Source organism: Canis lupus, chromosome 12, assembly GCF_048164855.1.
Source record: "Canis lupus baileyi chromosome 12, mCanLup2.hap1, whole genome shotgun sequence".
Taxonomy (NCBI): Eukaryota; Metazoa; Chordata; class Mammalia; order Carnivora; family Canidae; genus Canis; species Canis lupus.
This window is the reverse complement of record NC_132849.1, coordinates 28,887,010-28,901,277: the sequence shown is the minus strand read 5'-3', so window position 1 is coordinate 28,901,277 and position 14,268 is coordinate 28,887,010. Positions and strand designations below refer to the sequence as shown.

The following is a 14,268-nucleotide window of genomic DNA, read 5'->3' as shown; positions in this document are numbered from 1 at the left end:
ATGCTAAGTGAAATAAGTCAGAAAAAGACCAATACCATATGATTTCACTCATATGTGGAATTTAAGAAACAAAACAAATGAGCAGAGGGAAAAAAAAGAGAAAGATAGAGACAAACCAAGAAACAGACTCTTAACTATAGAGAACAAACTGATGGTTACCAGAGAGGAGGGGGGCGTGGGGTGGGTGAACTAGATGGGGATTAAGGAGTGCACTTGTCGTGATGAGCCCTGGGTAATGGATGGAATTGTTGAATCACTAAAATTCTACACCTGAAACTAATATTACACTGTATGTTAAGCAACTGGAATTAAAAACTTAAAAAAATTTAAAAGTGAAAACTCAGGGTAAAAACTGGAACAAGATATTCATAATATCAACCACAAAGATTTATTATCAATAATATATGTAAAAATGCTACAAATCAATTTAAGAAAAGAGCACAAGCAACCCCAGGTAAAAATGAGGACCAAGAGGTATTTCACAGAAAAGGAAACCATATATGGCTAACAAATTTATGAAAAGACAAAGAAAAGGGATCACAATGCGATCATATTTTCCACCCATTCGAAAAAAAAAGTAAAATGTCTGATGCCATGAAGTGTTGGAGAAGACAAAGTTTGTGGCATTGTGGCCTGGTGCAAAGCTTTTAGAAAAAGCTTTTAGAAAAAGGTCTGGCATATTTCCTGAAGTCGAACTTTCATGTGTTCTCTGTCATGATCCCCTTTCAAGGTTCAAAGGCAGGAGAAGCTCTTACACTTGGATCCAACGGAGGTGCACAGTGTGATTATAATAGCCCTGCTCTAATTAGCACAGATCGGGACCTCCCCTTTCCCAGCACCCCTCCAAGGGAGAGTGGTGACTACACCCTAGGAAGTCCATTTCCTCTGCCACCACAGTCAGAACAAATGGATTACGGTGACACACAATACTATGGATGGATCTTTGCAATCTAACATTAAGTTCAAAAGCCAGTCCCCAGAAGTTCCATATAGCATACTATTTTTTAGAAAGTTAAGAACAACTAAAATAAAAATACACGTATTTTCTAAAAATACATACAGAAGCATTCAGCCACATAAGGGAAAGCAGGGGTATCAGGAACATGGGATTCGAAGTGCCAGTGACTTCAGGCGTGGAGAGAAGGGGTTAATGATTTATTGGGGACCATATTGGGAGATATAGGTTACTGTCCTAGTCAGAGCTTTCATTTTGGGTGGTGGATACTTGAAAGCTCATTATGCTATTGGAAATAACTAATTACATAGTAAATGGCAAAGACAAGCCACACATAAATCAGAGGTAGAGCCTGTTATAACCAAGGATTGTGATTAATCTAATTTTGAGCTCTGATGGATAGGGATGGGGGTATCCTTTCTTTTTTTTTTTTTTTTTAAGATTTTATTTATTTATTCATGAGAGACACACAGAGAGAGGCAGAGACACAGGCAGAGGGAGAAGCAGGTTCCCTGATGCAGAACTCGGTCCCAGGACCCCGGGATCACGCCCTGAGCCAAAGGCAGATGCTCAACCACTGAGCCCCCCAGGTGTCCCACGATAGGGGTATCCTATGGAGTAACTTCTGTTATTATCTGCTTGTTACAGCAAAGAAACTGAAGCTCAGGCTAGCCAGGCAACTTGCCCCAGGTTACACAGCTTATATACAGCAGAGCCCACACCCAAAGCCAGGGCATTCACAAAACCTATGTCATCAACAGGCAGCCCCGAGTGCTTGCATCTAGAAGTGGCTTGTTCACTAGAAGAAGCCCCCACAGTGTCCAGGAAGGGCGGGTCTCCCATTTTGTAAACGTGGACTATCTATTCTCTTCTCAGTGCTAGAGGCTGTTCATTTGTAGTCACAACCTAGAGGTCTTGGAACAGTCCCACAAGCTGATACCCCCCCCCCCACCCCACCCCATGCACACTCAGAATCTTTTCTGGCACCTTTTCAAATCGTTTTCATATTCTTCACGAGCAGTTTCGTTTTCTAGACCTGTTACTCCAGAACTCATTCATAGGGTACATATGAAAGAAATGCTTCTTAGGACTGACTAAGCATATGAGTAAGGTTTTATTTTAATGGCACCACGTAGGAGGTTTCTTTATAAATGAATGGAGAGAGGAGGAGGGAAACGCTTGCAAACTGCCCACGGACAGGAGCTAAAACCTGTGAAAGCATGCTAACACAGAGTTACTCTTTTCTGTTTCAAGGTAAGCTCTGTTTTGTAATACCTTCTGCAAAAAATAAAAAGACAGCAAAGAATCTTGTGTTACACTGCAGCTCTTAACGATGTCTGCTGTCCCGATGAGTGGAAATGTGTGGACCACAGCAAAAGGACCAGCATCCCATTCTGGTCTGAACGCCTACACGAATGTCTGCAGCAGAAATGCTCATTTCTGACCAGGATGGCTGCCTGCTGGGCATTTCAATACCATTACTTTGCACTGCCCTGGGCTGCTCATGCCATTCGGAAAATCACATTCAATGAGATTTGTGATGGGGAAGAACTGGTCAGAGTCAGGATGTGCTGTGTGCTCACTGTCCCTCAGCTTGCATATTCAGTCCTTCCCTGTCAGTAAGGTGACACCATCTCCAAAAAGCAGCACCCAGCAGAGCTGTAGCTGAGCCTCACCCCCACACCCCGCAGCATATGGTTAATGCAGAGCCTCAGAGGGGCAGCTGGGGGTGGTCGTGCTGGAGTTGGGTCAATTCCCCGGCCACCTCCCCATCAAAGTGAGCATTTGGTGTGCACTTTGTAGCCTCCAGACACATCTCCTAGCTCTCTTTTCCATGAATTGGCACTCTGGAGCCTCTCCCAATGATGGGGTAAGGGCTGGAGGCCGCTGACCCCTCCTGGCTCATGCCCACAGGTGCCTCTTTCTCTTAGGGTCACAAAGGTCCCACACTCCCAGCTATTGGTTATTTCCCTGGAAGTGGTCTGATGGCCAAGGCTATCCTGTTTCTCAGGCAATTCCAGCACCAAGAGATCTGCCTAGGCCCTCTCCAGAAGCCTCTCCTAGGAACAAGGATGGGGTCCCCTCCTTTCTCCTGCAGACCCTGGCTAGCCTTTTCCCCTGAGCTTCTGCACGTGGCCAGGCCAAGAACTGCACAGGTGAGGACCATGCTGGTGGCGGGGAGGGGCAGAAGTGGGGGGAGGTGAGGGTGGCACAAGCTGCCCTTGGTCCAGATGACTTTCTTGCAGAGAAGCACTAGGACAGCCGGCAGTGAGACAGATGCTTGGCCTCCTAGTATCAGGAGTTTTCACAGACCTTCTTGCTTTCTAAGTAGGTCCAATTTCCACAGCAGAGTGATCCCTCTTTCTGTACTGTTTTTAATTAGCCACTTTTAAAAATTGTCAGTATATACTCATTACCGATAATCAAAAGCTACAGAGGTGCATGGGCAAAAAGTTAGACTCCTTCCACCATCTCCAAATCCCATGCTGCCCAAGTGCCTGCAGTCAGCAGGTGATGGGTCCTACTTCCTCAACCTTTTCATGCACATCCAGTGGGTGCAGAAAAACCTAGGGGCATGGAAATGGGTCTGGGAATGGATCCACTGACCCCTCTCTTGGAGCTGCTGACAATGTGCACACCCTTCTCTGAGGCTACCACCCCAAGTGGTATAATCCAGCTACAGCTGTCAGGAAATGATCTGCTCTGGGATGGGTGACTCTAAGGATGCAGGGTGGAATATTCTAGATGGGGAATGGGCTGCAGAAGCCAAGGTTATGCTGGAGTCATTTTCCCTTGCAAGGACTACAAAGTAAGGGGCCAGGGGCTATTTGTGGATCTTTAATGTTACTTTTATTTTTTGCATTATCTCCACTGTTTCTTAAGGTGTTGTCCTAAATGCAGAGATTGGTATTTCCTGGTGTTTGAGGTCTTCCTTATGACATCCGATCTCCTCTAACTTTCATCTCAAAGTTACTGAATATGGGTCTATTTTTTTGTAACAATGGCACCTGAACCATCCTCTGAATAATTCAATGATCTTGCTTCAGTTTTAGAGATTATAACACAGTAAAAGTTCAAATGACTGCACAATAATCCACAAAACCATAAGAGTCATGAAGCACATGAGCTACATGGTTTGCACCAGAAAACAATGAGACCTCTGTCTACCTGCCCAGTGGCTGAAACTGAAGACAATCCATTCACGCTCCCCACCTTTACCCATCTCTCCACTGCTTTGAAGTTATGTGATTTTTGTTTTTCAACTAGGGAAGCTTTGTATTATTTCAAAAGTTTCAAATATCCTTGATTCAAATTCATGTACAATTGGCCACACTGGTTAGGTAGGGGCTACACTGCATTCTCTTTTGTTGCTAAGATCATCACCAGCACCATGGGGCCCTTCCTCAATCCAAATGCTAGGTAAGGGCTCCCCACTCTAGTTCTCCCAGTCTCGCCCAAAAAGGCCAGACAGGCTGCCAGGCCTCAGCAAGTCTGGGCAGAGCAGGACACTCAATTTACTCTGACCTGTGTAGTGGAACTTCTCTGAACAGGACTGGGGTGTGTGAGTTACGCCTCCCAAGAAAAGTAGTGTTTAGCTAGACTGCCTTGTGGGGCCCACCCAGCCTGTTCAGAATGTGCCTCAGTGGATGGAGAGGCCCTGCTCCTGAGCACTTTCAAGTGTGAAGCCTTCTTGTCTGGAGTCAGGTGGCCCCAGAGAACTTGACCATCACTACAGAGCCCTGCCACCCCCCACCCTCATCTGCTCCCCAGCACTCAGAAGGGCAAACTTGCTGCTGGTTCTGCACTTGCCACATGACCAGGTTTAGCTGTGGACACACCAGGCATTTGGTTCAGAGACCATCCACCACTCTGGGCAGTAAAACTGCTCAAAATTGTCCTACATGCCTCCCAGGCCTACCCTTATTATACCTGCTGGGCAAAAGCCACAGGCTGGATCCTGCCTGGGTCACTCTTACCCTGCACCTTCCCCATCATACTCCAGAAGCGTGCTCCAGTCTTAACCTTCTCTTGGTTTCTGTGGAATGTGCTACCAACCATGAGGGATTCATTCTTTCTCTTATATTAATGTTCTCAGCTTCATTTGCATCTTTCCATTAAAGTTTCTGCAAATAACTATTGACTATGAGAAAGTCTTTGGGAGGAATTGTACCACTTTAGGAGGCAGCTCTCTGCTCCATCAAACCTGGTGGGAAGCAAGCCCCTGGTGGCAGCCCCCAAGTCTCCACTACATGGGACACATGGTGCAAATAGAGTCCCAGTAGCCACTGAAAACTCACTCTGCCTCAAGCTGAAGCCAGGGATGCCTCTGCATTGGAGAGATCTGTTGACAGCTCTGGGGGAGCAGAGGAAGGGGGAGAGCTGGCAATGTGGTTTAGGTGCAGGAGCCTGGGGTGGGATGGAGGCAGGGGTGGTGATGGTGGAAGGAGGGCATGGTGGGAGGAAAGACAGAGAGAGAGGGTGGGGGATGAGGATGGGATGAAGGGAGAAGGAGGTGGGGCAGGTGGTTTCCAAAGACAACACTTGAGAACTAGAGGCAGCAGGGTGTCTAGGAAGCAGCTGCTGAGGGGGAGATGTGGGCAGCTGAGGACAGTATAAATCACAGTTTGGGTGATTTATACTGTCCTGAGGAGGTCCTTGGCAGGGTCCATGTTTGGGCAACAAACAATCCATCAGAGCCATCCAGCACCTAGGAACAGTTCCTGTGCAGAAAACCAGAGCCACCAGGGCAAGTGTCCCTTTTCATCAGATGTCAACTACAACTTAGGTCCTTGACAGCATAAGCTCTCACACTCTAGAATCATTCTGATAAAACCTATCCTAACCCCAGGGTCAGAGTCATTTGGAGGGTGGAGGGTAGGAGATGGCTCATATGGTGTGCAAAACCATACTGAAATCCTCCCTCTAACTTACAAAGTGCATCCTTTTATCTGTCAGTACCATGTTATCACATTTTTTTTTATAACACCGTAAAGATCTCTCAGCACCAGTGAATGAATGCAAAAGAAATAGTATCAATCAATACTTCCTTTAAGAGTTTTGTTATTGGACTTCAAAGAAATGGTTGCAAGTTATGGTGTCTCTCAGATGCAAATCATGCATCCCAAGAAGGACACCCCTCAGAATCTCTCATGAGCATGCATGGCTGGAGGAGCTGGCATGCAAGAGAACTGTCTTTCCAGGAGCTCAAGGACCCAGGGGTTTGTGATTTTGCAAGGACATTTAATCTTCCACCCAGGAGAATGCCATGGGCAGGGCTGAATGAGACTCTCGGGGCTAGGGGACAAAAGGCTCTGGGACCCACATAGACGAGGAAGACAGATGAGGCTGTGGGAAGAAGAGGAGCTCCGAGGACAGCACAGCGGGTGTCGAGGCCCCAGCCGATGAGCCCCGCAGCCCACCCACAGTACGCTGGACACAGTGTAGACAAACTCACAGAGCAAGTGGGTGCCTTCAGAGGTGCCTAGTCTGCCACCCTGCCTCTGTCCACCCCCTTGCCCACGAGTGATCTTTCCTTCTTGTCATCTGATATTATATCATGATTGTTCACTTATTATCTCTTTCACCTACGAGAATGTGAGCTCTGTGACAACAGAGCTCCACACCCTCACACAGATAAACACCGCACGTGGCGTTATTGGTCACCACTGGTGTCATCACTGTCATTGACACACATGTGCTCGCCTAAACCCCATGGCCCGTGCTACAAATGACTGTCACAAGTTATAGAATGAGACTCCCAAGTATGGCTGGAAGTCAAGTCCAGGTCTCAGTGTGGCATGCTGATAAGCTTGAGGGTATTATGGGATACAGAAGGGAGGGCATACGCAAAACTATATAGAGACCTCCTCTTGGCCGCCCCTGACCACTCTGGCTTCTGTGTGGAGACCTAGTTCTCAGAGCTAAGCCTCATTTTCACATGTATAAAATAAAAGCCTTTAGGGGCATCTGGGTGGCTCAGTTGGTTAAGATTCCAATTCTTGTTTTTGACCTAGGTCATGATCTTGAGGTCGGGGTTGTGAGATAGAGCCCCACAGTGGGCTCTGTACTCAGCGGGGTGGGGGTGGGGGTCTGTTTCAGTTCTCTCCCTCTGCCCCTCCCCACTCTCTCTCTCAAATAAATAAATAAATAAATAAATAAAATCTTTAAAAAGTAAAATAAAATGAAGGCCTTTAGGCTATATCACTAATTTTCAACCCCTTTCTTTTTTTTAAGGTATTATATTTTTATTTATTTTTATTTAATTTAAATTCAATTTGCCAACATACAGTATAACACCCAGTGCTCATCTCATCACCTGTCATCCTTAATGCCTGTCACCCAGTTACCCTATCCCCTTTCCTCCCCCGCCTTCTGCAATGCTTTGTTTGTTTCCCAGAGTTAGGAGCCTCTCATGGCTTATTTTCCTCTCTAATTTTTCCTCACTCAGTTTCCTTCCTTACCTTTACAATCCCTTTCACTATTTATTATATTCCACATATTAGTGAAGCCATATGATAATTGTCTTTCCCCAATTAGCTTATTTTATTCCACGTAATTTCCTCCAGCTCCATCCACATTGAAGTAAGTAGTAGGTATTCATCCTTTCTGATGGCTGCATAATATTATATTTTAAATCTCTTTGTTATCAGAACTATTTTGTTGAAAACAATTTTTTGGGCAGCCTGGGTGGCTCAGTGGTTTAGCGCTGCCTTCGGCCCAGGGAGTGATCCTGGAGACCTGGGATCAAGTCCCACATCAGGTTCCCTGCATGGAGCCTGCTTCTCCCTCTGCCTGTGTCTCTAACTCTCTCTGTCTCCCTCTTTGTGTCTCTCATGAATAAAATAAATAAAAACTTAAAAAAAAGAAAACAATTTTTGCATATAGCTCCAGTAATGACAATGATTAACATTTATTAGCTAGGCAGTGTTCTAAGAGTTTTATGTGTATTCACTCATTTACACTTCACAAAAGCCCTATGAGACAAGAACTGATATTATCTGCATTTTTATATGAGGAAATTGAGGCAGAGAGTGCCCACGTTCACTCAGCTAGTAAAAGTAGGAAAGCCAGATGAACTGTCCCTCCCATGGCTCACAGTTTCAACTACTGTCTCTCTTTGCATAGTCTGGAGTTTGAAGGAGTGAAGCCCTCCCCTTTACTACTCAGATAAAATCTGTAGGTTCCACATGCTGCTCAGGGCAGCCTGAAAAGTTCTCTTCCAGCTAATATCCAGTCATACCCCTGAATTCTCATTTCTCCTAAAGGTGTCAGGATGAAGGGAGAAATGCACAAGGCAGGCCTGTGGGGACTCCCGAGTGCTGTCCAGGTAGCATGAGCACAGGTGTAGACAGCTATTGCTGTTTCTGCTAAGGGCAATGGTGCTGTTAGCATGGCCTGGGAGGGTCCTGCGAGCACAGTACACTGTGTCCCTAGCACTTTGTGATGCACTCAGGAGAATGTGGAAAGACAACCCAGTGGCAAAAAAGGAAGGACTTGGCTAAAAAGCCAAGGGAAGCTACATAATAAATGCTTGAGAGCTGTGGTGGGGAGACAGGCAAGCTGCTGAGTGCTGGGGAGGAGGCAAAGGGGATGGGCAGAGGAGAGCCAAGGTCCAGAGAAGCTGCAGGCATCGGGGCAGCAGAGAGGGGAGGATCTCAGATTTAAACCAGTGATGTCACCGGCTACGCTGGCGCCCATTTGCACAGTGCTCAAACCATGTGATTAAAGGATTTCACTTATTTTCGATAAACAAACCAATGGCATGTAAGCCCCGGTATGCTGGTAAATGTTTAACCACCAGCTTTCCAAAGAATAAAACACTAATTTATAGCATTTGGTGACTTCCATGGTGTAAATATTCCTACGTGGTCCATGTCAAACTATCAATGTGATAATGTCTCTGAATCCAGAACTGGGAAGAGATGGGTGGCCCCATACCATCGTGCTGTATAGCAGTCCCACCTGTACGGAGAGCGTAGATGAAAATAACTCGAGAGCATAGATTGTGGAAAACTGTACTAAAATAATTAGGAAATGGTAAGATTTGAGTTCATTACCATTCATCACTTTTGCTTTTGATATATTTAATGGAAAGTTTACACAATTTTTAATAAAGGCTGTGGCCAACAACTAACTCACAGTGTTCCTGAAGATCTTACAGTCAGCTCCAGAGAGCAATACACCTCTGCACTGGGGTCCACTGAGGCGGGAGGAGGCGTGGCCACCAGCGGGGCCAGTCACCCAGGAGGCCCCCAGGGCTCTTCCACGCCCACGCTTCAGGCACGTGGGACCCACATGGCTCAGAACTCAGGGGCCCTCCACAGGAAGCAGGCGCTGAGAGAGTCTAGGAAATCATGTGCACTGTTAATCCCAGCAGACAGCCCTCATTCCCACGTACACTTGAGAAAAGGAAACACACTGGCTAGGCAGGGGCCCCTCGGGAATTTCGGGGATGTTGCTACAACAGGCCATGAAAGCATCTGACTGTGGGAACGTGCTAGAGGGGCAGCAGCCAGAGAACAAGAGAAGAGGGGGTTGGGGACAGCGGAACCTACTGGAAAGGCCTAGAAAGAGGCAATGAGTCTGGGCTCACCACTGACCAGAACCATCAGCTGCATTCCTAGCCTTGAGCAAGGGATTCAGTTGGAAATTCTAAAGGGTGAAAATGTGGGGTCAAGGGCAGGGAGGCCTGGGAAGAGGAGGATGAGGAAGAGAGGTGGCTAGCATTATACCCTGACTCCCTGCTGTCATGGGTCTGAAGTTTGCTTCAAGGTCTCCCCACCTTTGTGAAGCAGGAACACTGAGTGTGTGCCCAGGAGACCCCAAGCTCCTCAACTGCCTAACAGACCATTTCTCCCTTGCTTCCAGGAGAGCCCAGGTTTTAAGTGGGTCAGATCTGAGGGCAACAGCAATCAAAAGAGGATCCACAACAAGGCTTCCAGAGGGGTCAGGAAGCTTGGTGGCTGACTCAAGCTTAGCTGTGCACTTGGTCCACTGTGAGACTCATGGACACAGGAGGGGCCCAGGCTAAATTACCCCAGAAAGTCATCAAGCCCCAAATCCTGACGCGCCTGCAGCCCACAGAGAAGGTGACAGCAGTAGCTGAGACAAGTAAATGCATGGCACTGAGAAACAGGAGGGCTGCCAGACAAAATACCGGATGCCCAGTTAAATTTGAATTCCAGATAAACAACAAATTCCTCTTGCTATACACGTGTCCGAAATATATTGCATAGGACATATTTATACCAAAAATTATTCATTGTTTATCTGATATTCACATTGAACTAGGTGTCCTGTGTGTTTTTTTGCTAAACCTGGAAACCCTATAAATAGGTCTCTTTTATCCCTTGACATGGCCCTCTGAAACTTAGCCGCACTCTTTCCTCAAAGGCAAGACAAAGCTTTTACAATATTGTTGTCTTCATGGACTTCCTGCTTTCCCACATGCCCCTGGGCACACAGTTCATGTCATGGTTCAGAACAGGTCACCAGGACAGCCGATGTCAACGTGAAATGTAGCACAAGTTTCTGCCCTGGGCAGGCGATGAGCCAAGTGCTTATGATCACCTGTCACTCAGCCTATGAGTTTGGTAGCATTGTCGTCATCCCCATTTTACAAACAAGAAAACTGGGCTCCAAGGGCCAAACCAAGGCAAGATATGCAAGATTCAAAATTTCTTTTTGCATTGCTTTACTCTTTTGTGACCAAAGTATCCCATGCTCATGATAGAACATGTGGGAACTACAAATAAGTAAAAAAGAAGCCAAAAAATGGCACCCACAGTTCTACTCTTACACAGAATTCCTGCTAAGAATACACTGAAATCAATATTCCCAGAGATCTCCACTTTGAAGAGGAACATGCACTTTCTCTTCTTTGGAGATACTTTTCTTCTGTACCAAGATAGACAAAGCTGCACCCTCCTTCCAGGATGGACCATCACTGCCTCTCCAGAAGTTTCAGGGAGGCCATCCCAGCCTACTCTCCATCTTATCTTTTAAATACACATCTCCTTCTCTGTTTAGACTCAGGCTTGGCCTTGCTCTTATGGTGTAATAAGACACTGACTGATCTCGTCTAGTGGATGCCCTCCAACCCCACTCCCCTCACATGACCCTTGCCCTTTGTGCAGTTTCAATATAAAGATTTTCCACATGTTAAACATTCCACTTGTGGTGGCTGAGGATTGGTTAGTATCCAACCAAAAACAATACTGCCCAAGGTCGCAGGGGGATGGGTCACACTATCAGGTCTCAGGGGACTGAAGACAACCAAGCCCCTAGATGACTCCTGCCCAGAGCCATCCCTCCACCACTTCACCCTGCATGCTTGCATGTCAGCGCGCTTGGCTTTGGCCCAATTCAGACTCTAGATTCTTTGTATTTAAATTTAATTCCTACAAGTTTGGTAGAGTGCTGTTTCTGGGAAAAGGGAAGAAACAGTGAATTTCACAGTGGAGGGGGAGGGGAGCAGCCGTATGAGCAGCCCTTGCTGCCTTCTTTATTCCTCCCAACTCTCTGTTCTTCTTGTTTGCTTGTCTTCTCAGAGAAGCATTCACCCAGTCTACAAGGAAGACAAAATAAACGGGAAGTTCAGGCATGAAGGGAAGTTCGAGCTTACCACGCTCTCCCAAGTTCAAGAACATTTTGCTGTTTTAAAATCAGAATGCATCTCATAATAGATGTGAACATTTGATGTGGTAACTGTTCCTTTTGCTCTGGATATGCTGCGATTGAATGAACAATGGCATCTTAGAACACAGGAAATTGTGGCAGTTGTTCAACTTACTACAGACAAAGATCATAGACTCACACATTTATCTCCTCTCCTTTCCCAAACCCCACCAAAATGATGAATAGTATTCAAACAAACAGAGGTGTCACCCACTAACTGGAAAAGAGAACAGGAGGAAAATTTGGGGAAGGAGAGTGAGGAAGTGTCACCTACATGCCTGCAGAGAGAAGGCTCCAACAGGAAGGGTGGAGACCCTCCAGACTGCAGGAGTGCCAGGTTCCTGAGGAAAAGGGGGTGCTAACAGAAATAGGACCTGGAAGACAGTCTGCATATGGAGCAGCAGACCCTCTAGATGCCCTCCTTAACCCACAAGGCCAGGCATCCCACCAGGAGAGGAGATGGCCCACGGTGCCCAGTCATGATCAGATGTGAGGAGTATGGCTGAACACACTGCAACCTCTCTCTGACCCTGGCCCAGCACTGAGAAGCCAGAAGGTGCCATCCCATCTGCCCTAAATTCACCCCTGGCAGGGCAGAGAATGTCCAATTCCGACACTTGGGGTCCACTAACTAAAGGCCAACCTCCTTCAGTGAAGCCTACCTGCCAACAAACCTGCCCTCTCCCTACCCCATAGTCACACAGGGATGCCATTCAAACTTGCAGTAAATTCACAAATAAGAAGACAGAGTCCCGGGGCAGCCCACACTGAGAAAAGGTCTCAGTGTGAGAACCCCAGAACAAACAAACAGAACAACAGAGGCACAGAGAAAACAGACAGTGTGGAAAGCAGAACACTCAAAGCCCCAGCGATTAAATTTTAAATTAAAATTTTGCCACAATAATTAAGTTCTCAACTACCATAAAGTATCAATAGCTATAGATTGATCTCCAATTGTCTTCAATTAGTAAACCAAAGATCAACAATCAAAACATCCAGAAAAATATGGAAGTCAATCTCAAAGAAATACAACCGAAAAAGATAAAAATAGCTCTATGGGGGAAGACTATGGCAGGGCCTGCTCTTATTCAGCATTTTAAAAGTTAAACTTTTAATTTGAGGTAATATGTATAGATTCCTGTGCAGTTGTAAAACATAATGCAGGCACCCTATGTACTCTCTACCAAGTCTTCCCCAATGGTAGCCTCTTGTAAAAGTGTAGTAAAATATACTGCTGGTACATTGACATTGGTACGGTCAAGATAGAGACTAGACTCATCACAGCAAGATGCCCTGTGTTGCCAAGTTCCATCCACCACCACTCTGCTCCCCCCGGCCAGCCCACTCCTTAATCCCCGACATCCTATAATCAGTTCCCTATTTCCACAGTTTTGTCCGTTCAAGAATATTATATAAATGCAATAATATGATATGTCACCTTTGAGGGTTGTTTTTTGTTTTGTGGGGTTTTTTCTTTTGTTTTGTTTTTTACTTAGCATAATCCTCTGAAGATTCCTTCAGGTTGTTGTGTATGTTAACAGTTTGCTCCTTTCTACAGCTGAGTGGTACTCTAGTGGTATGGATGTACTACTGTTTGTTGAACTGTTCACCTATTGATGGACATCTGGCTTGTTTCCAGTTTCTGACTAATGTGAATAAAGCTGCCATTAAACATTATGGTACAGTTTTTTGTTTTTCTGGGTTTTTTTTGCAAACACATATTTTCATTTCTTTGCCTTAAATACCCAGGAATATAATTTCCTAGGACATATGGTAAGTGCATGTTTAGTTTTTTTAAGAAACTGCCAATTGTTTTCCAGAGTAGTTATTACATTTTTCATTTCCACCAGCAATGCAGGAGTGATCCAGGTTCTCCAGAGTCTTGCCAGCATTTAGATATGTCCTTATTTTTGTTTTTAGCAATTTCATTAGGATTAGGTGTGTAGCATTAGTGTCATGATTTTAATGTGCATCTCCCTAAAGGCCAGTGATACTGAACATCTTTTCATGGGCTGATTTGCCACCTCTATAGCCTATCTGGTGAAATGTATGTGTATGTCTTTTCCTCATTTCTAACTGGATTCTTTATCTGTTACTGTTGAATTTGAGAGATTTTTACATACTCTAGATAGAAGACCTTTGTCAGATGGATGTCTGAAAATATTTTCTCCCAGGTGGCAACCTGTCTTTTTATCTTGCTAACAGAATCTTTCAGGGAACAAAAGTTTTTAATTTTGATGAATTCCAGTGTATTGGTTTTTTTTTTTCTCCTTGTGGATGGCACTTTTGGTGTTATATCTAAGACTCTGCCTAGCTTTAGATCCTGAAGATTTTCTCCTATGTTTCCTTTTAAATATCCTATATTTTTAAAATTTATGTTTAAATCCATGTTCCACTTTTTACATGTTTACTAGAGATTTCAAGTAAAACCAGCTGGGCCTGACATTTTCTTTTTTTGGAAGATTTAAATTAAAGATATAATTTATTTAATAGATTCAGGAATATTAAGGCTATCTATTTCATACTGGAGAATTATGTGTTTGTGTTTTAGAGAATTTGGTCCATTTCATCGAAGCTGTTGAATTGTGTAAAATTGCTTTAGCATTCCCATGTTATTCTTAAATGACAGCAAGATC

The 14,268-nt window shown here is 45.2% G+C and overlaps 1 long non-coding RNA gene across 1 annotated transcript in view; it reads right to left on the bottom strand.

Annotated features, from left to right (window-relative positions):
- Nucleotides 1-11,332: 11,332 nt before the first annotated feature.
- The window catches only part of LOC140601407 (uncharacterized), a 31,791-nt gene continuing 28,855 nt past the window's right edge, over nt 11,333-14,268 (bottom strand). Inside the window, exon 4 of the long non-coding RNA XR_012004417.1 lies at nt 11,333-11,522. This is a non-coding gene — a long non-coding RNA (uncharacterized lncRNA). The remainder of the gene's footprint in view (nt 11,523-14,268) is intronic.